This window comes from Protopterus annectens, chromosome 3.part1 (assembly GCF_019279795.1).
Source record: "Protopterus annectens isolate FY-2018-M chromosome 3.part1, PAN1.0, whole genome shotgun sequence".
NCBI lineage: Eukaryota > Metazoa > Chordata > Ceratodontiformes > Protopteridae > Protopterus > Protopterus annectens.
In genome coordinates, this window is record NC_056732.1 from 1,606,435,189 (window position 1) to 1,606,461,315 (window position 26,127).

Here is a 26,127-nt window from a genome sequence, read left to right on the forward strand (position 1 = left end):
CCTTGCGAGCCATTTTAAGCCTAGCCAATTATCCCTTGTGAGACTCAAACCCTGCACTTTGTGTTTGTAAGGCAAACACTTTAACCATTAGGCCACCCTCCCAATAAATACTTTTGGTACTTTTTACTATACCTGCACCAAGAAAACAGTAACTTCAGAAGTTCTCATTACTCAACACATCTGAAGACTGCAGTTTCTAATAATTATATTTTTGTGTGTCCTGGCCTTATTTAGCTGCTTCCCATTTAGAACAATCTAGGTGGGAGTTATGTGGAGAGCTAGTCCCATTAAAAATAGAATTAACAGAAAATATCAGTCTGCCAATGTGACTAACTGAGGATATGAAAGTACAGTTGTATACATTTACCATAAATGTAGATGTTCCAGTGTATTCACTGTTGCAATCATCACATTTGGGTTATCCCTGCCAGGGTAGCGCTCAGTCGGCCCAAATACCAGAGGCTTAGTATTTCTGCGTCAGTTGCCGTCGCTCCAGGACTGACGTCAGGACATCAGTAGTATAAAATAAGGCAGCTGATGCCATTACATCAGGTTTTCTTGCTCCAACTGTCAGGAGCGCCCAAGACGGAGCTAGGTTATGGTAGAAGAACACCACCAGTAGAAAGTAAATTCCAAAAAGTTCCTTGTAAGGAGAGAGAGAGAGAGAGAGACAAGGGGGATGGAGGGAGGGAAACCAGGACTGCAACAGTGAATACACTCGAACATCTACATTCATGGTAAGTGTACACAACTGTACTATGTTCTTCGTGTTTCACTGTTGCAGTCATCACATGTGGGTTGATTCCCAAAGCTGAGGAAAAGGATGGAGGCAATCAAGACTGGGGGCTGGCTAGGATGCCCTGCAAGACTGCGGTGGCAAAGCCTACCCTGGATTTGGAGAAGATAGGCAGGTGGTAATGCTTGGTGAAGGTATGAACTGATGTCCATGTTGCACCCTCCAGGATGTCCCTGGTGGGAACCCCTCTGAGGAAAGCAGCAGAGGTGGAGGTTGCTCTGGTAGAATGTGTCCTGACCTTCTGGGGGGAGGTTTCCCATGTTGCTTGTAGCAGAAATGGATGCAGTGTGCTATCCATTTGGAAATGGCTTGTTTGGATATGGATTTGCCCTCTGCTCCTGCAGCAAAGCTGACTAACAATTGATCAGTCTTTCTAAATGATTTAGTCCTATCTAGATAGAATCTGAGTCGTCTGTGCACATATAGAGAGTGCAGTATCCTTTCCCCTTTGTTTTGTGGGTTAGGGAAAAATGTGGGCAAATGAATGGCTTGGTTGAGAGCCACACTGGACGCCACCTTTGGCATGAAGGATGGGTTAGTCCTGAGGGAGACCCTGCCAGCATGGAAAATGATGAAGGGCTCTACAGCCATTAGTGCTTGCAGCTCGGATACTCTTCTTGCTGAAGTGATGCCCAGAAGCAAGGCTGTCTTCCATGAGAGAAACTTTAACTCTAGTGAAGCTGCTGGTTCAAAGGGGGGCAGGGTGAGTTTTTCCAATACAAAGTTTAGGTCCCAAGCTGGGGTAGGTGGTCTTCTGGGTGGCCTCAAGTTGTTAGCCCCTCTTAGGAAATGTTTGATGAGAGGGAATAAGAAAAGAGGTGGCTCTGTGCTGAAATGAGCAGAGAGAGCAGAGGCATGAATTTTAATAGAAGAAAAGGATAGACTCCTGTGTAGTAGGTCAGCAAGGTAATCCAGGATGACAGGTAGGGAGGGCTGTGCCGTCCCCGCTCCCTTAGCCTGGATCCAGGTGCAAAACCTTTTCCATTTGTCAGCATAAGACTTTCTAGTGCTAGGATGTCTGGCCTCACGTATAACATCTAGAACTTGTTTGCTGAGATTGGCAGCTTGTGCAGTGGTCAGGGAATAAGCCAGGCTGGCAGATTGAGGGTCTGCAATTGGGGATGCATGCATTCTCCTTCCCTCTAGGTCAGGAGTGTTGGCATTTGAGGGAGATACCATGGTGGTAGATGTGACATGCTGCACAGCAGTAGGTACCAGTGCTGGCACGGCCAATCTGGGGCAATCAGGACTGTCCTCGGTTTTTCCTCCCTTATGTAATGAGCGGTAGTTGGGGAAATGCATAAACTGAGAGACTGACCCACTGTAAGGACAGAGCATCCACTTTCCAGGGGGGTCTATATCATATGAGCGAATCACACAAATTGCGAACGTTCATAATATTGAATGTACTGGACCTCGAACTTCCTATTGTGGGGGGCTGTGCCCCCCACACCCCCCGCTAAATATATATTCCAACTCCGAGATCACCCTACAGTGAAGAAAGGCCAAATATCCCATTCTTCACTGTACCACGATCTCAGAAAAAGCACTTCGAGGTCTGGTACATTCAATATTATGAGCGTTTGCAATTTTTGCGATTCACTCATATGATACAGACCCTTTCCAGGCCTTGCAGTGAGGCTCCCTGGTGCAGAACTTGCTGAGCTGCTGGTTGGAGGGGGAAGCAAAGAAGTCAACCTTCGGGGTGCCCCATTTCTGAGTTACAAGAGTGAAGGTTCTTTGGTCTAGCTGCCACTCGTGTGGGTCCAGAAGATTTCTGCTTAAGTTGTCTGCCAGAGAGTTTAGAGAGCCTGGCAGGAATTGTGCTAACAGGTGTAGTTGCATAGCTGACGCATTGTGCCAAAGGGTCATGGCGAGCCTGCACAGAGGATATGAGTGAGTCCCTCCCTGCTTGTTGATATACCACATCACAGTGGTGTTGTCTGTTTTGATAAGGAGAGCCCCTGGAGAGAATATGGGTTTGAAATCTGTCAGTGCATACTGGACAACTAACATCTCTTTTTGGTTGATGTGCAGATGTATTTGATGTGGGCTCCATTGGCCCTGTATGCACCTGCCGTCCAGGTGTGCACCCCAGGCATAGTCTGATGAGTCTGTGGTGAGGGTCTGGGTGGCGTGGGGTTGTGATAAGGGTAGTCCCTTGCTGAGGTGGCATGCTGCTACCCACCAAAAAAAAATCTTTCCTTAAACAAGGTATCATTGGTATAAGAGTTTCCAGGTCTTGAGAGTGTTGACACCAAAGGCTTTTAAATACCATTGTAGTTTCCTCATATGCAGGCTGACATATGGAATGAGTAGAATGCAAAAAGCCATGAACCCCAGAGCTTGCAGGATTTTCCTTGTGGATAACTGGGGTCTGGTGGCTAGTTGAGAGAAATAGGCTGTCAGGTAGGTTTGCTTTTCTGGTGTAAGGAATGCCATCTGGGATGCTGTATCCAGGCTTGCTCTCAGGAATATAATTTGTTGGGTGGGTATTAGCTTGGATTTCTTTTCGTTGATAGTATACCCTAGGGTGGTCAGAAGGTCCTTTACAAAGGCAGGTGCTTCAGCAGCTTTTCCTGACTGTCTGCCTGAATCAGGCAGTCATCTAAGTAGGGGTAAATTTGAACATTTCTTTCCCTGCAAAAAGCAATGGCAGGAGCCAGACATTCTGTGAAAACTCTGGGAGCAGTGGATAAGCCAAAGGGAAGTGCAGAGAACTGAAAGTGCAGTGATCCTGCCCTGAAACATAGATATTTCCTGCATGATTCCCTGATTGGGATGTGTAGGTAGGCCTCTTTTAGGTCTAGGGTGGCTAACCAAGCATCCTTGGAGAGCATAGGTAGCAGTTGCTGGAGGGTGAGCATTTTGAATTTTATTACCAGAAAGGTGTTTAGAATGGAGAGATCGAGGATGGGGCACCAGGTGCCCTCTTTTCTGGGTACCAGGAAGAGTCTGGAGTAGAAACCTTGGCCTATCTGTTCTGCAGGAACGTGCTCTATTGCCCTCATAGAAAGCAGGGAAAGGACTTGCTTTTTGGCCTCTGACCACTGGTTTGGGGGAAGATCTGGGAACCCTTTTGGGGTTGGTAGTGTGTGGAAATAAAATCTGTATCCCTGGGACACTATGTTGAGAACCCAGCGGACAATGGCAATGGTGGCTCATGTGCTTGCGTGGAAGGAAAATTCTCCTCCGAGGAGCAAGTGCAGGTGTGCAGAGGGAAGGGGTGGAAGTAGAAAGTTATTGTAAGTTCTTACCATGAGGAGGTGGCTTAGCACTCCCTGGTTTTGAAGAGGGGGAACTCCATTGATTAGATCTCTGCATTCCCTGGGGCTGCTGCCTGGGGGGCCTGCTTCCCCGGGGTCTGGGCTGAGCTGACCTGGTGGGGGCAGGAAAGGACCAGTATTTGGAGGGGCAATGCCTACTGAACCTGGGTGGCTGGACCTGCAGGAAGTCCTTAACTGTCTGCATAGATTTAGCTTTTTCTTCCATCTTTTTTAAGACCTCCTCTGCCTTGGTGCCAAATAAGTTGTCTTTGTGCAAGGGTGCATCCAGTAATCTGGATTTGACATGGTCTGGAAAGGGCTGTTCCTTAAGCCAAGCATGCCTTTTAAGGGCAGAACCAGTGACTGCTGCCCTGCAAGATGCTTCTAGGGTGTCAACACCACATTGTAAGGTGTGCTTAGTTACTTGACTTGCAGAATGCATTAACTCTTGTAAATTCATTATTTTCTGCACAAGCAGGAAAAGATGATATTTTTTGTTTGAGGAGTTCCATGGTATGTTGCTGAAATTTTAGCATATGGAACTGACAATTTAGTGCTCTAATAACAAGAGTAGTAGAGCTGTATAAATTTTTACTCCATCTGTCTAATGCTCGGGAATCCCTATCTGAGAGGATGGGATTCTTAGCAGAAGTTGCTTTAATTCCTTTAGGCCCTTAAGAAATAACCTCAGGGTCAGCAGTAGGATTTTTGAAAATAAATTTGTGAGAGTCAGCGACTCTACAGTAGCTGTCAGGCTTCCTGGGAGCAGGAGGGAGGGTGTCAGGAGTCAAACTAGATTCCATAAAAACATCATCCACAACATCCAGGACAGGAAGAATGGCCAGAGGTTTGTGCTGTGGGAGATCTAAGAATTCTCTGAGTCACTTTTTAGATTGCAGGTAGTCCTGACATTCCCATTGGAAATGCTCCCTTAAAGTATGTAGGGTTTCCCCAAAGGAAAAGTCCTCAGGTGGAGAGGCTGAAGGAATGGATTCCTCTGCATCAGAATCCTCATAAGCAGAGAGGGATTGCATGTCTTCATATTCAGACATATCAGAGTCATCAGACTCCTGTTCAGATAAAACTACTGGGGACAAATCCCTTTTTTGTTTTGGAAGGGGTAGCTTGGCTTCCCCTGATCAGCATTATAAGGTCTTCTGCCATTTTAAGCATTTGAGACTGAGGCAAGGAAGCAGGTGCCTGAGACTGGGTCGTCGGTTTCTTGGGTGTGGTTCATACCCTGGGCCTTAGAAACCTGGTAGTTTTCGAAAGAACGGTAGATGCAAAAGAAGTCGGTCTGTGTCGAGAATCGGTAGTACAAAGTACTTCCCCGGAAGCCAGTGCCTGCTCAGCGGCTCCGGACCCATCCAAGGTAGTGACAGCCGCAGGATCCTTAGTCAATGAAGAGTCTCGTGGCATATCGAACTCAGAAAGGGTCTCGGTAGCGGACTGTGAATCCACAGAAGCGGGCATCAGGGGCTGCAAAAGCACCTCACTGAGGACTGGAGAACTGACGACTAGCTTAACGGAAGCGACGTCAGTAGGTTTGGACCTGTGCAGTCTCTGTCTTTATCCTTATGTTTTTTTGGAAAATCTGTTGTCGGATGGCTTACCGAAGCCATATCGGAATTCAAGGACTGAGAGCGAAAATATCTAGCTACAATAAGGGCCTGACGATATATAGTTCTGGCGTTGAACAAAAGCAACAGCGGGGGACGTCGTGGTCTGAGCCTAAGCAAGTGACGCAGCAAGAATGAAAGTGTCAGTGTAGTATTTGCTTTCCACAGGCGAGACAATTGTTAACTTTTTATGACATTGGTTAGAGCAAAAAAAAAAGGATCCCAATGGGGTACTTAGCTTTAGAAGACTTCAACTTCAAATCGGAAAATGAAAACTCAGGTAGCGGCCGACTGGCACTCGTGCAAACTGCTTCTGCTTTGGGCTTCTCAGCAAGAAAGACTGATGTAATGGCGTCGGCTGCCTTATTTTATACTACTGACAACCTGATGTCAGTCCTGGTGCGATGGCAACCAACGCAGAAATACTAAGCCTCTGGTATTCAGGCCGACTGAGGGCTACCAAGGCAGGGATAACCCAAATGTGATGACTGGAACAGTGAAACACGAAGAACATCAGAACTTCATTCTAAATGTCAAAAAATTGCCATGACAATCCTATTCTCAAAACAATTTAGATGGCAGCAGGTAATGTACAATTCAGACAGAATGTATAAGGTTAGCTACGGGGCTTACTAAGATAAAGTGACAGAATGGGAGTGACTTTAGAAAATGCTGATCAGGACATAAACAACTGATTATCTATTTAAAGCAAGCTGTGTGATGTAATACAAAATCAGAGTATTCCAACAAACCTTGCTTGTGAAATAAGACAATTCAGAAGCGGTTTATTTCTAGGAAAAAAATCAATACTGTGTTTATAATATGTCCCACACTGCAACTAACTTATCCAGTACAACTACTTTGACTACGTTAAAAAAAAAGAAATAAACACCAAAAGACCTGGCATAAGAAGCCTTTGGATAAGCATATTTCAAATAATCTCAGGGCTTTTACTGTAATAAATATATGAAAGGAATTGTCACCAGCTTAAAATCAATAACCAGACTTTCAGTGAGGATACTCCTTTGACAGAAACACTTAATGAAACCATTTCAAGATCTCATATGGCCTCTACATGCTGTAATTTGGATATATTAGCACAATTACTTCAAAGCTGGCCAACTGTCAGTTCAGAAATAGTTTAGAAAGCATATGCAAAAATTAAAGTAGTCTGAAACAGATAATATTCCTAAAATAATAAGAAAAAACATTCTTGACTACAGTGGACTCTCCGTACAAGTTTCAAAAACACTTGGCTTTGTGATACATACCCCTATTTGAAGCAAGCATTTTAAGTTCCTGCTCACAGAGGTGGCAACAACAGATTCTAACTGGTTAAGGAGATACCAGCCATGCTTCTAACTCAGGCAAATTTTCTGAATGAATCTTGACAGTTGTCTTTACCCAATGCTAGATTAGAATTCTGTAGACAGCCTTTGGAAATAGGTTTACCCTTGGTTTTATCTTCTCAACCTGAGTACAAACTATGTTTCACTTATTCATCTTCTTTCGGCTTTTCCCGGTTAGGGGTCGCCACAGCGGATCACATGTCCGCTCATGATTGGCAGTGGAGTTTTTACGGTGTAGAGTTGCCAGCCCGGCGCCCAACCTTCCACAGAAGGCACACAAACACTCACACCTAGGGCCAGTTTAGAGTGTCCAATCCACCTACAGCATGTCTTTGGGATGTGGGAGGAAACCGGAGACCCCGGAGGAAACCCACGCAAACACAGGGAGGACATGCAGACTCTGCACAGAAGGCACCCCAGCCGAGGATCGAACCAGGGAACCTCTTGCTGTGAGGCGACAGCGCTAACCGCTGCACCACCGTGGCCGCCCTAACTTAAGTGAATTCTATTCAAATGTAACTCAAGTCTCAGACTCTGTATTACCAGTGGATAAGATGTATTCAAATCTATCAAAGGCATATGACAGCACTGCACACAAAGGCATATGACAGCATTGCACACAAAAGTATTAATAATGGCCTAGTGCTTCTCTAAATTACTTCATATATTTGTTACTGGATTAATAAATGGCTTAGTGGAAAATCACTCTCTGTCAGGATTAGGGGAAGACTCAACTTCAAAACTAATGTTTTGTGCATTTCCCCAGGGAATTGTGTTGGGTCTTTTCTTATTTAAAATCTTTGAGGCTTCCATGACAGACATTCTTAACATCTGTTTGTTGATGCCAGTAAAACTGAGTTGTTATGTATGTGTACAGACAACAGAAAAAGGAATAGAATGTAATACAACAAATGTACATGTGCTTATGCCATTAATAATACCAACCTTGGCAATACAGACCACTATAAAGATTTTCAAATAAGAGTAGTTACGAGATTCTCATCTGAACATAACAAGTTCCATACAATGGAAGTGTTGTATATTAATGATAAGAAATATTCTGAGTGTTGCTTCTTTGACATAAGCTGTCTTTTTTTTCCACTGTTCCAGTCTTCAGTGAAACACATCACTGACTATAATGCATATTTGTGCTCCTACTCTGCAAATGATCTTAAGGACTTAGAAAAGACTAAGACTTCCAAGATGGCTGCACATAGAGTAATAGGTCAGTTTAGGGCTGTCTAAAACTGAAAACTGCAATTGTGAAAATAGCCAGTAAATGGTATCGAGCTGGGTAACACTTAAGTTACTGGCTAATAATTTGCCTGGATTCTGGCAAAGACATTTTGGAGAAAGTAAAAGAAAATCAACCAAAAAAGGAGGAGGAAAAAACTGTCTGGAAAGATCTTTCAGTTGTCCAGCAAAAAGCGGTTGAAGTAATTTCTTGTACCAAAGCTGAGACAAGAGGTAACTCAGAGAAAAAAAATCAAATGCTCTCAGATGGATTTAAAATACGTGAAAGTCAATTAACAAAACAATGAGAAAAATGAAATAAGCTTTACCTAGCTATTCAGGTGAGCTTTTAAAACTGAAAAAAAAAAACAGAGGATGAACTGAAGAAAAGGCTGACTGAGCACATGTCATCTCAGGAAGAGCTGCTGAGAAAAAAAGACAGCATGTACTGCATGCAGACAAAACCTATGATCTGCTGTACAAGAGAAACTGGAAGGGAAAAGACTACATATTTTATGAAAGTACAATTATGTAACTGGACTACTTTTCTAAAGTAGCATCAAGTGTAAGCTCCAAACCTGGCAATGAGAAAACAGCCAATATCTATACTAGTACTGGTGCAACTATATCAGCAGAATATGTTCTTCCTGACAAAACTGTGACAGAAAGTAAAAGTATTAAAACATGGAGACAACAGAGGGCTTGTGGAACATAATTATTCACTGTACAGGAGACAGAGAAGCACATTTATCCCAGCAATCAGGGAATGTCAAGAGCCAGGTGTGAGATTCAAGATGCTGTATCCATCTGTCTTCAGAATATTTTTTTTACTGGTGGATCAAATACAGCTTTTTTATGTAGAACTGGCTAAGGAGGAAATAAAAAAAAAGGATGACAACAAAGAATGAGCCAGCAAACAGAATGAGTCTTTGCTTCTCATTCTTCTGACAAGAACACCACCCACAGAGAGACTTTACCAGTGAAACATTTTCCACTATTCCAAAGGAAAATGCTTGAGAGACATAAAAAGGAGTTGACTAAAAGAATATGGAGTATGTTGGACTTAAATCACTGATGGATGCTGGAAGATGAAGATGATCAGAAAAAACAGCAACATTGTGAAATCAGTAAATAAACAGGAGACTGTAAAGCATCAAGCCCTTTAGAAGCAGGATTATATGTGAAGTGTGGCTTTGCAAGAACTGACTGAGAAAGAGTGAAAATGTGTTGACTGCATTAAACTGGTAGGTGAATTGTTAAGTGTATACCTCTTTATGTCATTAATGTTTACAAGGGCACTGAAAGGAATAAAGAAGTAACTGTAAGTAAAACTTTTTGTTCTTATCAATATCTGTATAAAAATTCCACTGTATAAATTGAATATTATGTCATAAAGCAGTTTTATTGGGTGCAAAAGAGTGTTTTAAATGTGAGGTGAAGGAGTTTTATCAATGCCTGCTGTATATACCAGAGATACAAAACTTGCTTGTTTGCTTTACACTATAACAAGGTACGAAAGGCATAAAAAGAAGCAAGTTAAAGTTAGCATAATGTCATGATCCTGGCGGGGGTGGGCGATTTACAAGTGTACTTGTTACATTATATACAGAATTAAGATAATCCCCCATTTTTACAAGGTTATATATCTAGATTAACGCTCTTAGTTTAAGCTACAGGTGAGTTTTTAAGCAAGCATGTTTAAAAAACAAGACAAATGATAAAAGGCATGTGAAATGGTAGTTTCCTTGCATTTGCAAAATCATTAGCTATTTTCTTCCATTTGCAAATGCACTCTGTGAGAGACAAAAAGTCTATAGGTGCAAAAAATTAACGAGAAGTCTGTACAGTGTGTTCTGAGTAAAAAATGCAATGACTTTTTCATGCATCTATAATGCTACTATTTTTTATTATTAAACAAACAAGAAAATAAAGTCTTCCACTTAAGGTCCACTGGCCAAAAACAGTCAAAAGTGAAAAGTGAAAATAAAGGCAGTTGGACCACCAGGCCAAGTCACATTTTAATAAAAAAACGAGTAGAATCCAAAAATACATAAATGCTTTCTGGTCAAGCCCTTCATCAGATAACTTACACAATCAACTGCACAAATTTAACATAAACTATTAGCCAATCATGTCTCAGTATTGCACCCTCCTCTTTTTAGGGCTGGCTTTAAGGGCACAACCCCATTTAATCCAGGAGTTTTATCTGCTGCTAAGTCTATGATCCACCTCATGTCATTGTACTCTGTGTAATTAACCAAATCCCCTCCCCTGATATTAATATGCATGATCTGCAAAACCATAAATTTAAATGTATGACCAGAATTACTTATTACATATTGGTAGAATGCGTTATGTACATTCTGTAACCTTATATCTGACAGATGTTTCAAAATTCTGTCCTTCAACATACAGTTGTTTTCCCTACATAGAAAGAAGTACATTGCTGACAGGAAGCCAAATAAACCACATTTCGAGTTCTGCAAACTGCATAATTATTGAAATAATATACCTTGCCTGTTATAGGATGTATGAACTGATTTTGTTCCATAATATATGAGCAGGCTTTGCACTGTCTACATCTAAAGGTTCCCCTGCATTGAGATACACCATTCTTAGGAGTCTTGTGTTCCTGGCAAAGAATATCTTTTAAATTCTTATTCCTTCTGAAGCCAAAGGATGGATTCTGTCCAGCTATGTCTAGTATCTTTTTTTTCTCCTCAAATATTTTTTTTATTTTCAATTAAATTAACATTTACATAATATTTTTAAATATCATTTTAAAAACTATATACAATATTTACAATAGCCTGACTTTCAGTTATATACACTGTATGTTATTAAATATAGAATTAACAGATCAGTTATCAGAGATACAATATTGATTATTGCAGAGTGTCCAACAAAGATATAACTTTCTTCCAAGGATTATTTACCAGTGGCCTGGGATAGATTCGTAGTTCTTTGATTTTTATTTCCATCGATGCAGTTGTCTTCAGTAAAGTGTAGAATTCTTCCAAGGTCGGGGGTGTATTTGAATTCCACCATCTGGTTACACATTTCCTAGCTATAGCAAGTATTGTCCATAACAAATACACATTTGTCTTATTCAGGTAGGGACCTTCATTTACATTTAGTGTTATCAGTACATTAGTTAAGATACAAGATTCATTAAATAAAGCTTGTAAAAAATGATTGATTCCATTCCAATATGATTTAATTGTATTGCATTCATAAAAAATATGAATCCACTCTGCTTTATATGACTTTTCATACCTCCAGCAAAAAAACATTTGTAGTAGTACTGATCTTTTTAATTCTATCTGGTGTTAAAAATGCTCCATGTAAGTATTTCCAGTACTGTGTGTTAGAGGTGTATTTAACTGATAATAAGAAGTTAGTTTTAATTTCTTCTGTTAACTGCAATGACTGGCCTTTTGTTAAGAACTGCCAGTATGATGTTTTGGGAATTGTTTTATATGTTATTAACTCTTTATATCGATTTGAAATGGAATTTTTCTTTTCACAACTACTACATATAAATTCATACAGAAAACTTATTAGATTTGAAATATCTTTAAATGAGGAATTATTAATTAATCTGCATAAAGCTTGAGTGTAGATTAGAATGCTTTGTAAGGTTAACCAGTCCTGTGTTGGAATATTGCAAGCAGTTTTTATCATATGCATATCTAAAACATTTAATTTATTTACACATTGAGACCAGCATAAGAATCCATTTTGTTCCCAGGAAGTTATTGTTTCCCTATATATTTTTTGAGGAAAGTTCTTAGTGATGGTAAATGGGGTTAAAAGGTCAAACCAAATTTTTACATCTATGTTTGCATTGATAAGTTTCCTAAAGGAATTGATGCAATGATTAATCAGTGTTGTTTTAAAAGGTTTTGTTATATTATATTCTATACTTATGCATAGTATGTACCAGGGTTTGTTTGATTTGTCTACTATTAAACATTTTTAACAGATTCAATTAATTTGTTAATATAGCCATTGTTAATTCTTTCCAGTTGGCAAAATATATCCAGTCTATTGTAGTTTTAAGCACAGATGCTTTTATATATGTTTCTATTTTTGGGAAGTTCAAGCCTCCTTGTTTCCAGGGTCTAATGTGATGATTTAGAGCTACTCTATTATTTTTGGGATACCATAAACATTTTATTAGACAGGAGTTTATTTCTTTAAGAATACATCTTTCAGGAATTAACTGTATTGCTAATGATATGTCTAGTATCTTGTCATCTATTAATAGTACCTTCCAATTACGTCTAATGATTTCACATATATCTTCTACATCATTACTAATTGTTAACATTATGCATACACTATTATTATTAAAATTGGATGTACTCTGTTCACTGAACACATATCTGACTGCTCCCTTGCTGAGAACCATTGTCTTGCTTTCTTCTTTCTGTTATGTGCACTATTGTTAATGATCTCATCTACCTGTGTCTTTTTGTAGCCCCTTCCACTCAAACATATCCCTAAGTCCATAACCTCCCGTTCAAACTGTGTATCAAAGGTGCATAACCAGAAAACTCTGTTGACTTGTCCCCTTACTATATTATTAAACACATGTCTCGGATGCATACTGTCATAAGCCAAAAGGCTGTTCTTCCAACAGCTTTTTCTACACAGGGATGTTTGTATATTACCTGTATTATCTTTACTCAGGCGTACATCCAAAAAATCTACCTGTTCTCTTGAGAAATGCAGGGTGAACCTTAAAAAATCAGTACTGGACTCTACATACCCAAAAAAGCATTCTAACTCACTGGAAGTACCATTCCACAAAAAGAAAATATCATCAACAAATCTAGCATAATAACACAGCTGGGTTTTCCACTTGTGTTCTATATTGAAAATAACTGCATCCTCCCAATAAGTTAAGACAAGATTCACGTATGAGTTGGCACACAGTGTGCCCATCACAATCCCCTGTCTCTGTCAACAATGGTTATTCTGACACACAAATACATTGTTTTCCATAATAAGTCTAAGCAATTTGCAAGTGAGTTTCGTCATGTTGTCACCAAAGATCACCTTTGTGAGTTAATAAGTATTTAGTAGCACATATCCCATATTCATTGCTTATAACTGTAAATAAATTCTTAATATCCAATGTCACCAGTACATAATCTGGCTGATCACCATCTTTTAAAAACTCATATAGTGATCTTAAAAAGTGTCCTGTATATTTCAAAATCCTAGGAAAAAACTGCATACCCTGTTTTAATGTACATTCTACCCATATGGATAGGTTCTCTGTAACCCAACCCCTCCCTGAGATGATTACATTTATTTGAGACTGTCCTGCAATGTTGTTTTGAAGAATTACTTGGTATTCTGAACTCTGTTGTCACTGTGTTGAGTTATTGAGAATTGTCTTGTTCTTTTTTATTTATTATTAAATATATTTAAACAAGTTAAGCTCATAGAGTACTTGCATGTATCTGGTGACACTGTATAGGCCACTCAAATATCCTTAAAAGCCTCGGGCACACTTACCATTTGGATAATAGTAACATTACACAGTGGAATTGGTCACCCTTTGGGAAAGGCCTTATAGTAGCTGATAAGAGTGGCTGGGGGCAGCTGGTACCTCCTTATAGTGTGGGCAGAAGGGGGCATAGCTAGTGAACCTGTGCCAGCCTTCCCCAGGAGTGTCTATGTGTTTGTATATAAATCAAATCTCAAAGTGTGTGTGTGTGTGTGTGTCAGCTACATGAGCAGGGACAGAGGTTTTGACTTGACCACTTGGCTGAGATCTTAACCCTAGCAGCTGTGCCATTGGGGAGTCTTATTGGGGATCTGGAGAAACAAGCAAAAACCAGCCCAGACTGACTATGATCTCTGTGTGCTCTTATGGGAAATTATACTTTACTGTGTGTGTTGTCATCCTCCCAATGTATACGTCCCTCACTGGTGCTAGTGGTGAGGACTGAGGCTCCTTGCATAGTGGGCCAGTGCAGGGGTGTCACACTTATTTTATTAAGAAATATATTGTGTACATAGAAATGTTGCATGAGACATCAATGGATAGAAATAAGCATGTGACTTTTCTCAGAGAAAATATTTCAGGGTGGATATTCAGCAGAATGCCAGGGACAAAGGAAAAGGGGAGCAAAAATACTAATTACTAGAGGGGCTCCAATAATGACAGAAGAAAGAAAAAAAATACAGTAATGGTAGATGAGTCATAGTAAGGGGTCATTAGCATGGAAGGAGGATTACGTTGGGATGTATGTACATTCCTCCAAAAACTGCTTAATAGAAATTTGGGAGAAATGATCAGCTTTCGGCAGTGATTAATATTAATGGGTGGGGACTGGAAATTGCTTTGCAATAGTGACGGGTGTATCAGAGGGACCAAGAAGGGGAAATATAACAAAAAAGGATAGATTTCTGAAGTAATATATGAGAATATTTCGAATGAAAGATATGAATTCAGTAGCAGGAACACAGACTTCACATACTCTTCAAGGTACAATAACTGAGCCAGCTAGAGATTATATTTCACTGGACCATGTTTATTTAATTAAAAGTTTCAATGCACATCCAATAATTATTTCAGATAATGCACCTATAAAAAAATTAACATAAAAATACAGGGCAACGAAGTAAAAATGAGACAAGTCCACTTTCCTACATATCTGTTAAAAACAGAGGAATTTAAGGCATGGGTAGTGGAACTGACTCCAGATTTGGTAGGGAAGATAACAATTTCTTCAGAAGGGATATCTGGTGAATGGGATTAAAAGAAAATGGGAGTTTAAAATCAAGGCAGAAATAAAACAGAAAGAGATGTGGTTAAAATGTAACATTAATTATTTACAGGGGTTAACAAAATGTAAGTATTTCAGAGTTAGGGCGATTTTAAAGAACAGGAAGAGAATCAACTGTAGAGTGCTAAGTAGAAATAAGGGAGTATTGGATAATATGCATGAGTTTAGAAAGTTTGCTGTTAAGCAACTATTATTTTTCTTTCCTCCCTTCCTGCTTAATTCATCCTGGCTGTCCCAATGCCCCATCCATTAATGTCTAGCTGTTCATCCTTCTTCCCCCTGGCTACTCTGAGTGAGCAGAGGCAGGTGTGAATTGTAAGGCCATCCTTGACCTACATTTATTTCCCCTGCTTCTACCCTTACATTCTTCGACAATGTCTGGTGGTTGCTCTCTTCTGTGGATGATGTCTCACTCATGAAACATCTTTAACAAATACCCCAGTTCTGGATGGTCACACCCATCCCTCCCTCCCTGCATGTACCTCACATGCACAAGCTGCTAATTGAACCTCAGTTGCCTGGGCCATAAGTAGGGCTTTCTCCAGCTACATGCTGGTGGTGGCATCTTAACTAATTTTTGATAATTCCAGGGCACAAAAAAGTACAGTTGTGCAAAATCTTACCATAATAGTATATGTCCTTCTCTTCGCTGTTGCAGTATTCTTTACAGAAGGGATATCCTAGGAATCTCCTGCCAACAATAGCCCAAAGTCCATCCAGTATACTAAAGCTTTTATATCTTAGAGATGCTGTATATCACATGTATGCTCCCCGAGAAAGGCAGAGGACATAAAGGTGATATATGGACGCAAACACTCAGAACTGAATTGACTCAGGAGGAACAGAATACCCTCATGGACAAAAGAGAACATGTCCATCCAGAAGGAAAAATGACAGAAGGAAAAGGAAGCAAAGGCCCGTCAGCCAGAAATGCAACACAAGCACAGGGGCAAGAGCTAGAAAAAAGGGGAAGGAGGGAGGGACCAAATACTGTAACAGCGAAGACAAGGACATCTACTGTTAAGATAAGATTTTACACAACTGTGCTATATCATTCCACATTACTATTCCAGTATTCTTTACAGAAGGGAGAGTACAAGAGCTAAGTAGAAGGCTGGAAGGAGGAAGGCATAGAACAGCCTTCTACAAAATCATGCAGTATAGCCCTGGCAAAACCCAGCCTGGCCCTGTAAATAACATCCAATTTATAATGTTTAATGAAGGTATGAACAGGTGACCAAGTAGCAGCCTCAAGGATGTAATTGGTGTCCAAACCCTTAAAAAAGCACCTGATGAGACAACCACCCTAATAGAATATACCTTTACAGAAGAAAAAATAAATAAATAACAAAAAGAAATGGTCATGAGAGCCTGAAGTTCAAACATTCTCTTAGGTAAAGTAACAGCCAACAAAAGAACAGTCTTCCAAGTACAAAGTTACAAGGAAGCTGAACTATCAGGTTCAAAACGAGCCCAAGTCAGTTTTTCAGATATAAAACTGAGGTCCCAAGAAAGCAGAATATGCTTTCTGGTAGTCCTGATACGTAGGTTGTCTTTAAGAAAATGCTTGATCTCAAACCAATAGTAAAACGGAAGATTTAAGGGCAGACAAGCACAGACTGTTGATGGGTAAGCTTTAAATGAAGATTATGCCAACCCAGGATGGAGCAGATTACACAGATAAAAGAGAACCAGGGGAACCCCCCCACAGAGAGGGGATCCTGTGGCGAGAGAGACACCAGACAGATAATCTTTTCCACTTGGACATATATGATTTTCCGGTAGTGGGTTTCCTGCAGAACCTGGAGCACGTCCTTAGAAAAGAGGTGCCTAAAAGGGATCAAAACCCTATAACTCACAGTGTCACCTGAAGTGTGGACAGGTGAGAATGGATAACAGATCCCTTGTCTTGTGTGAGAAGATGCACCTTATGATGTAACTTGTGGGAATTGCCCTAACCAAGTGATAAAGGAGGAGGACCCAGTGCTTTCTGGGCCAAAAAGGAGTTACCAGCAAGATTTTGGAGAGCATAAATATTCCCTTCCAACAGACAGGATGTCCACTTTCCAAGTCAGTGGACTTGGTACTCTTGAACAGTATAGAAAAAGCTGTGCATTCAAAGGGGAGGCAACAAAATCTACCAGAGGAATACCCCACCAATGGACTATGTCCCTAAACATGTCTCTGTGCACCATCCATTTGTAAGCCTGTGTTCAGGACATGCTCAGTGAGTCTGCCACTAGACTGTGCTCTGAAGGAATGTAAGCCATCTGAAGAGTCACTAGACACCTGATAGCTAGATCCCATGCCTGAAGCGCTAATCTGCAAAGGAGACAGGACCTTGTACCCACTTGCTTGTTGACGTACCACATCACAGTAGTATTGTCTGTCAAGTCTTTGAAGGGGCCAGGCTTGAAAGGGGAATGAAAAACCTGCAGAGCAAGAGGCAGAGACCTCATCCTTTTTATGTTGATATTGTATGACCTCTGATGAGGAGGCCAGAGACCCTGGACTTTTAGACGGCCACAAGAAGCCCCCTCCCCAGTCTGAGGTGATGTGAAAAGTTTGTGATAAGGGATTGGAGCCTGAAAGGATAGCCCCGGACTGAGACAGAATAGTTGAATCCACTACTGATCCTTGAGTTTGAGACAAAGAAGTAAAGGAACAGGGAAAGGAACAGGAAACTCCAAAGAGGGCCAGTGTGGAAGCCATACGGATATGAGGTACCACTGTGGCTTCCCCATATGCAGCCTGTGAAAAGAAGCATGGGAATAGTGGAGGCCATGAACCCCAGAACTCTGAAAAATTCCCTGGCCATGAGAGAGAACAGAGGAAGGAGAGACCAAAATGTCAGAGACAAAATCTTGGGAGCTGGGAGAGAAGCCAACATGGGAATAGTCTGAAGCCTGCATCAGAGAAAAACATGATCCTGGGAGTGCGTCAGAACTGATTTTTTTTTTGAGATTTAAGGTGAATCTAAAACATTGGAAGAGACAAGCGATAAAGTAGAGATCCTGTAACACACTGCTAGTTGAAGGAGCCTGAAGGAGCAGGTCGTCCACATAGGGGTAAAACTATATCCCTTGAAGGCTGCAAAAAGCAATGATAGAAGCGAGGCATTTGGTGAATACCCCTGCAGCAGTAGAAAGGCTACAAACCAGAGAACTGAAAATGAGAGAAGAAACAGAGAAACGTAAAAATTTTCTGAACAGAGGGTAAATAGGGATGTGAAGGTATGCATCTTTGATGCCTATAGAAACCAGGAAGGCCTGGAGAAAAAGAGGAAACAAGGTCTGAAGAGACAGCATCCGGAAAGAAGGAACCTTGAGAAAAGAAGGAACCTTGAGAAAGGTGTTGAGCAGGGAAAGACCCAGGAATTGATCTCCACACACCCTCCTTCTGAGGAACCAAAAACATTCTGGAGTAAAACCCCTTTCCAACTTGGGTGGGTGGAACAGGTTGAATGGTGCCCTGGTCTGAAAAGGACAACAAAACCAATCTCTTTGAAATGAGGAAGCTGGTCTAAAGGAGGTTGTGGAATGCCTGAAAAGGAGGAGGGGATTTCCAAACCATGAAATTCCCCTAATGAATGACAGACAGCACTGAAGAATCTGAGGTGACCTGATACCAATTTGGAAGAGACAGAGAAAGGTGGAGAGATAAGGGGACCTGGCCAAAAAGAGAATGCCAAATGTCCAGTGGAGATGGGCTCATCCTGAAAAAAGGCTTCTGAGACAAAGAAGTGAGTGAATTTAGCAGAAGGAATATGCCTAGACCCATTCTTACCTTTGGGAGGAGGGTGAATATGCTTACAGACAAAGGCAGACTTAGAAAGGTAAATCCTCTGGAATTTGGGGACAGGGGAGACTAAAATGTTTGAGCTCCTGCAAGGCCTTACCTTGATCCTGGAGGTACTTAAAGCAGGTCAGCAAGCAGCTGTCCCAAAAACAGTTTTATTATCCATATGGGAATCCAAAAGTTTGGCTTTAATATTACAAGGCAAAGCCTATAGATGTAGCCAAGAACAATGCCTAAACACAGAACCAAAAGCAGCAGCCCTGGGAGAGGCATCAGCTGCAACGTAGCTGCATTTTATGGAGTGACAGGAAACCTGGGAAGTGGACCCAAGCAGGGAAAGAGTTGAAGCCTTCCATTAGAATCAGGAAGATCAGACATCACCTTATCTACCTGAGAAAGAAAAGCCAAAACATAACTGGTCATATAGGTCTGGTCATTGATAGTCCTAAAAGACAAGGTGACAGCAGTGCATACATTTTTTACCCAATCTTTCCATAGCTCAACCGTCCTTATCTGAAAGAAGGAGCTTAGTAGACGGCAAAATTTTAGAAGGCTTATCAGAGGAAACTGAAACAATTGAAGGAACAGCAGAAGGGCACTTACACAAAATGTGTAATCTTCAGGCACCTTGTAGAACCCATCAAGTTTCTTAGCAGCTGAGGGCTGAGAATCAGAAGCTACAGAGACAGCAGAAAAGGTGTCCAAAAAGGGTACCAAAATAGGAGGAACAGCAGATGGTTTAGGAATCTCCATTTGTAAAAGCTCATAATACCTCTTTTGAATCTCAGAGACCTGGAAGCAATCCCATTTAAAGTACTCCATCATAAGAGCAATAGTTTCCCCAAAGGATAATTCTTCAAAGGGAAACTCAGGTCTCAAAGAACCTCTTCCTCTGAACCATAGTCTAAAGGAGAGGGAATATGGCAGGAGTAAGCAAGGGATTCCTCCCAGGAATCCAAGTCTTCATCTGAGGAATCCAATTCCCTAGGCCTCTTAAAAGGAGTGGAAGACCAGGGATGAGCAGGGGCCCATACCCCTTGAGGAAGCTTCAAGCCCATTAAAACACTGAACGGACCCTGAGAAAAATCCTGTTATTCATACTGGGGATCCTTAACAACATGGGTAGTATGTTTAGATTTCCGCTCTTTCTTGCACAGCACCCTATGGACTGTTGGTGGTTCAGACATTTGGCGGGATTCGATAATCATATTAAGAATCTCTTACCCTCACTAAAATCTGGGGAATCCCCCTCACTCCCTCAGAAATAATCAGCTGAGGTTCCCCCTCAATGTCCAGAACAATCTTTGGAAAAGCTTCCAAGGACATGTGAAAATTTGGATCCATCCCAGCCTCCAATAGGGTCACAGCAGAGGAATCAGAGGCAAGCATCAGACATCTTCAGGGCTTTCACTAACTTCTAGAGAGACATCTGGGGGAGGATGGACAGCAACCAGATCAGGCCTAGTCTTCTGACCTTTTTCTTGGCAGATGCTGACACGACAGGAGGATTCCACCCAAGCACACTGAGCCAACAGTTTAGGCCACCAGTTCTCAAGATACATGGATAATATATAAATATAAATATCTATATATATATATCTATATCTATATATATATACATCTATATCTATATCTATATATATATATATATATATATATATATATATATATATATATATAGAAGATAAGTGACTATGTAGGGTCTTAGGGACAGACTCTTGACAGATAGAGAACTGTGTATGGTCATGGGAAGCACCCAAGTAAAAAAAGACAATGTTCTTGATGGTCCTTATAGGGAATCTGCCTTCCACACTAACATTTTAACTTCTTGGATGACAAACACAAACACACTATAAAAATGAAAAAGGAAGAGAAAAAAAAACACATCTAGGCACATATCTGAAGATAGCTTAGTAACAAACACAGCAGAAGGGCACTCAGACCAACGTTCGATAATTGCGTTTGGACTGGCAACAAAGAAGTTCTGAGTGTTTGTGTCTGTACATCACCTTTACAGCCTACACCTTAAGTGGGGAGCATACATGTGATGCATGGCAACTACAATATTTAAAGGCTTTAGTATACTGACCTGATGTTGGGCTATCCTTGGCAGGAGATCTATTCTATAAACAATACTGCAACAGTGACATGGAAGGATATCCTTTAGTACAACAACTAAGGCAGAAGAAAGTAGAAAGGGTTGTTGCCAAAGACAGGGAGCTTATGGCAAGAAAAGTAGTGAGAGATCCTATAGCATTATTAAAGATATTTTCACAATTTTTGGAAAATATGTGTAAAACAGAGGAATTAGAAAACTAAAAAAAGGCAGAAATGAAAATATCTATAGAAGACAATTATGCCACGGTTAGAAGATGAGGTTCAACAATAAATAGCTACAATAAAAAGAGATGAGGTAAAACAGTGAAGTATAATAAAGCAACAAGAAATCCCATAGAACAGATGGTATTCCTGCAGACACTTGGAATTTGGTAGGGAAAAAGTGATAATGGTATGGAAGCTTTTGTTTAACAACATTTTAAAAGACGGAGGAGTGCCAGCATCTTAGAAGAAAGCTGTGGTGTCTGGGTTACCTAAAGAGGTAAAGACCCTCCAAACACACAAAATGAGGTTCAAGAGACAGCAGAACTTGAACAATTTATGTAATGTTAGAGTGAAAGATATTTGTTAAAAAGAAAACTATACATATTACATGAAAATAATGAAAAATGCCACTATGATTTATTTTCTTTTTTATTAAGGTAATGTGATAGTTAAAATTATGATTTAATAAATATGTTTATTCCATTTGATTACAGAGAAAGGCCGACTGGGCAATATACCCCCATTTCAGGAAAAGCACAGATAGACAAATATATATACACATAAAATAAACAGTAAACAGTAACAGAAATAGTAAAATAACTTGGAAAGGATCCAGACATAATGGGGTCAGGCATCTTTGTTATGAAAACAAAATTATCTGTACTATTAGGTTCATAGCCAATTACCGGGCATGCAGTCCAGGATAAAGAGTAGTATACAACTAACCAAAAAACTGTAAAACATTATTTTCTCCCGTCACTTGTCTAATTTAATACTTAATTGGGGTCACTGTTTTTTGTCTAAACTAATTTATCCAGTACCTGACCTTTCTGTACTTTTTAAAACTTTCAGAAAAAAATTGCAGGAGTTTTAAAGAGTTAGTTAATGTGCATGTATATTCACCTCTTTCAGACAAAACAAAATATTGAAAATCCATATCCTTGCTTTGTGCATTTTTTATCACTTTTTTCCTATAAGAAAGTATGTAACACAAAATTAATAAAGGGGTAAAAATTACACGTGAATTAATTAATAAGACTGGCAGTTCTGGAAAATGCATTAAGTTACTTATAAAGCAATATGACATAATGAAAAGGATCATAGAAAAGTTAGCTGAGATACGATTACCTACACGGAAGTGCCTGAGTTACCCTATAACGGATGTGGGGTGCTCATACCCAAATGTGTCAAATGGCAATTCTAACTCCAAGGCCAGGGCTATAAGTATTTTGAAAGTTACCTCAACTGTCTCTAGATTGAAAATGAAGAGAAAGCAGTGTCTGATTACAGCAGAAACATTGGAATGTATTTGCCTGTACGTGTATCAATTTTCACATGTGGATTTAAGGGTATAAGGAAAGTGCAATGAGCAAGTTTAAAAAAAAACTGCCTAAACTTTTGTTTTGAAAGAAAGCCACAGGGCAACTGCAGACTCTGTTGCCAAGTTGAAATAAAAATGTGCAGATTTTCTGTTGAAAATGAATATAGATAAAGTTTAAAGAGTGCAGAAATTCATTACAGACTATGATCCAGGTGTCTGCCTCAAGTAATGAATTGGTTCTTAAATTCATCTATATGATACAAAATTAAGATTTAAAAAAAATGTATATATCTGGTATTCTGAAGCATATTTCAGATTTAAAAAAGGAATTTGATTTCAAAAGTTTTTGGTACAAAAATAAAGAGCACTTAAGATTCTGCAATCTTTTAAAATGAACACTGATGAAAGGTACAACTGTGGGGAAAAAGAGCTATGTTAAGACTGCCTTTGATAATTCTGACAAATGAAGATGTGTTTTAGATTAGGCTTTTCAAACACAAGTCAAAGTCAGTTTCTTTGGGGAAAAAATGTTGGTGTTGGTAATGCATGTTTTAAGTTATACCTTATTCTGGAAAAACTAGTTTTGCAACGTAAAATAAATTATTTGCAAGAAGTCTAACAAAGATAAAACAGTATGATAATACAGATCTTCCTTGCCCTGGATATTAACAGATAAACAGCAGGGGTATCTATTCATCTGGAATAATTTATGCACTCTCTTGAGGCTGCATGCACATTAATATGAAGCTAACGCAAGAGCAATTGATTTAATATCTATCTGTTATGGGAAAAGCCAAGTGCACTAGAGATGCAGTTATAATAAATTATATTACTGCATATGATTAGAATTCTGATTAGAACAATACTAGCCAAATGGGTCCACTAACCAGAACATAAAATTGACTTAGCAGTTAGCAGTACAGCTCTTATGAAATAAACTACAAGACATCATAAAAGTTGGCAAGAATTAAGCATGCAATTCAGACCTGGGTTTGAAATTAATACAACAAATGACAGGTTTTATAGAGAACCAGACATCAAAGTACTGACACAACTAGATTTAAGTTTAAATCTGAGCCACTTCTTGTATAGCTGGCAGCTTTTACAAGGCATCAGTGTATTGATTATCCTTAAGTTTGAAACTAATTTGATTGTTGTTCTTTAGCTGGACATCTTTCATTCTATAGGACACTAGAAATCATATAACTAAGTATGAATAATTTGCATTGCAAAACCATACAGATTAAACTAGGCAAATTTTACACCTGGATAAAATATAATGGTTGTAATGTGTTACTCAGCAAGGTGAGAAAGGCTAGTGCAACGTGAACTTCCTTTTTAACTGCCATCTTTGAAGGTTAAGAGACTCCAATGCAGTGCTGGGGCCCTACCTTTTTGGCTGGCACCACATAGAAAACCTCTTCCATTTAAATATACAGGATTCCCTAGTGGTAGGTTTACACTCACCTATTTAATGATTTTCAGCATGTCCTCAGTGTACTGGTGTCGGAAAAGCAACAGGACTAAATCATCCATGCTGTGGGTGCAGTCTCTCCACACTGAGGATTATGAGGAACCCATTTGTTCTGTGAAAGCATATTCATTATCATGGGCAACACCTAACAATTTCCCCAGGTGTTTCTATGAGAAAGGAAAACCAGTGTTAACTGGGTCAGCATTTTTGGTCTGTCCTGGCTCACTTTTTGAATCACCACTGGGAGTAATGGGACTGTAGGGAAGGCGTAGAGAAAGAGACCTCACATTTCACTGAAAGCCATCTCTTGCCCAAACCTCTCTGCATGATGCTCTTGAGCAAAAATGTTTTAACTGTCTCTTGTCTGAAAAAGCAAACAGGTCTATCTGAGGGACTTCTCATGAGTGCAATAACTGATGGAAAACCAAGAAAAACCTTCTTTTAGTATTCCTTCATGAGGGTCTGCTTAGCTGGTCTGGCACTGTGTTCTTCTACGAAGACAGGCACACTGCCCTTAATAACATCTTGCACTGTAAAGCCATGTCCCAAATAGTCATTGCTACAAGGTGTAGGATTTGATCTCATCTTGCTTCTTGATATACTAAATTACATTTATATTGTCCATAACTATTTGTAGGACACACTCTGTCCTAATCACATTGAATGCTTGTAAGACTTTTATGCTCACTAATTTTCCTAATATACTAGCAATAAAGACACCACGTTAGAATCAGGGCACACATAAGATTTGACCCACGTAAACCCTTTAAAAGTGAGTACCTACCACAATAAAAAAAATGCTAATGAAGACTCAAATGTGTTTCACTGGGAGTTTGTAAAAAATATATGACAAAAGCCCCATAAAAGCAGGTAAAATATCAAGAGCTAAAGTATTAATGAATATTACGGCAGTGGTGCTGCGGTAGCATTGTCGCCTCACAGCAAGACGTCGCGTTCGATTCTCAGCTAGAGCGTCTTCTGTGTGGAGGCATGCGTGAATGGGCATGCCTTCGCTGAAGGTTGTGCATCAGGGCTGGTAACTTGGCACGTAAAAATCCACTACCAAACATTAGCGGACCAGAGTTCCGTTGTGGTGACCCCTAACCGGGATAAGCCAAAAGACACAACAACAACAACTAAGCTTTATTTCTCTAATTCTTTATAAATATATATATATATATATATATATATATATATATACATAAAAAGCGGACATTTCAATCCCGTAACAAGGTTTGCTCTTCCTATTGAAACATCCATTATTAAACCTTTTATATTGACCATTCTTACTAAATAATCTGATTTTACCATTGTATATGGTTTGTTAAAGATGCATCTAAAGAAGCAGATCAGGCAAAAATGTTTTCTTTTACGCACTGGTAACCTTGTTTAGGCTGAATTAAATAAGTTATTAAAATATTTGAATATATTTAAAACTGATCCCTCACTAAGACAAGGTTGGAGCCTGGATGACAAAGTCTTAGAACCTAATTGGTCACTAATTCATAATATTCAAATAGAGTACAATCAACTCCACCAATTACATGTCATGGCTTTCAGCCTATCACAAGCTTGCCCAATGGACCCACTCACTTTTTAGCAGCTATACTATCTCAAGCTGAGTGTAGTACTCATATCAGAAAAGGTCATTTTCATGGCTATTGTCCTTATCCATATTTGAGTAAAGCTTTTTTTTTTTTTTGCAAAGAATAACTGCAGCTTGCAGGTTATTCTTATGAAAGAAGGGGATGACAGCAAAGGAAAAACAGATACTTTAACTGCAGGCAAGAAACATTTGGGAGTATAAGGACAATTCTGACCAGTCATGTTTACTTAAATTATCATTAGAAGCTTTCAAATTGTCTTAACCCTTTAACTCTTAACTTCTACTGATCTGTTCATTCACCATCTATAGTAATTCTAAACTTTGGCTTGTCTTGTCTAGGTGGAAAAGGCCAAGGTTTAGAAGGGTAATTCCTACTGTACCTTGTGGCCAGAGATAGGTAGAATTCTTTCAAAGTTCTAATTTGCTTTCCTTTTGATCCAGCTTCTCAAAACCATGTCCAGCTGGAGGACCAAAAAGAAACTCCTTGTCCAATGGAACATCTAGTAATTCAGCCTTTACTTGCTCTGACAGGGGCTG

At 39.8% G+C, this 26,127-nt stretch overlaps 1 protein-coding gene across 2 annotated transcripts in view; it reads right to left on the reverse strand.

Annotated features, from left to right (window-relative positions):
* VPS50 (VPS50 subunit of EARP/GARPII complex) overlaps positions 1-26,127 on the reverse strand; it is a 2,487,651-nt gene that overhangs the window by 907,814 nt on the left and 1,553,710 nt on the right. The gene's annotated exons all lie outside the window — the stretch shown is intronic.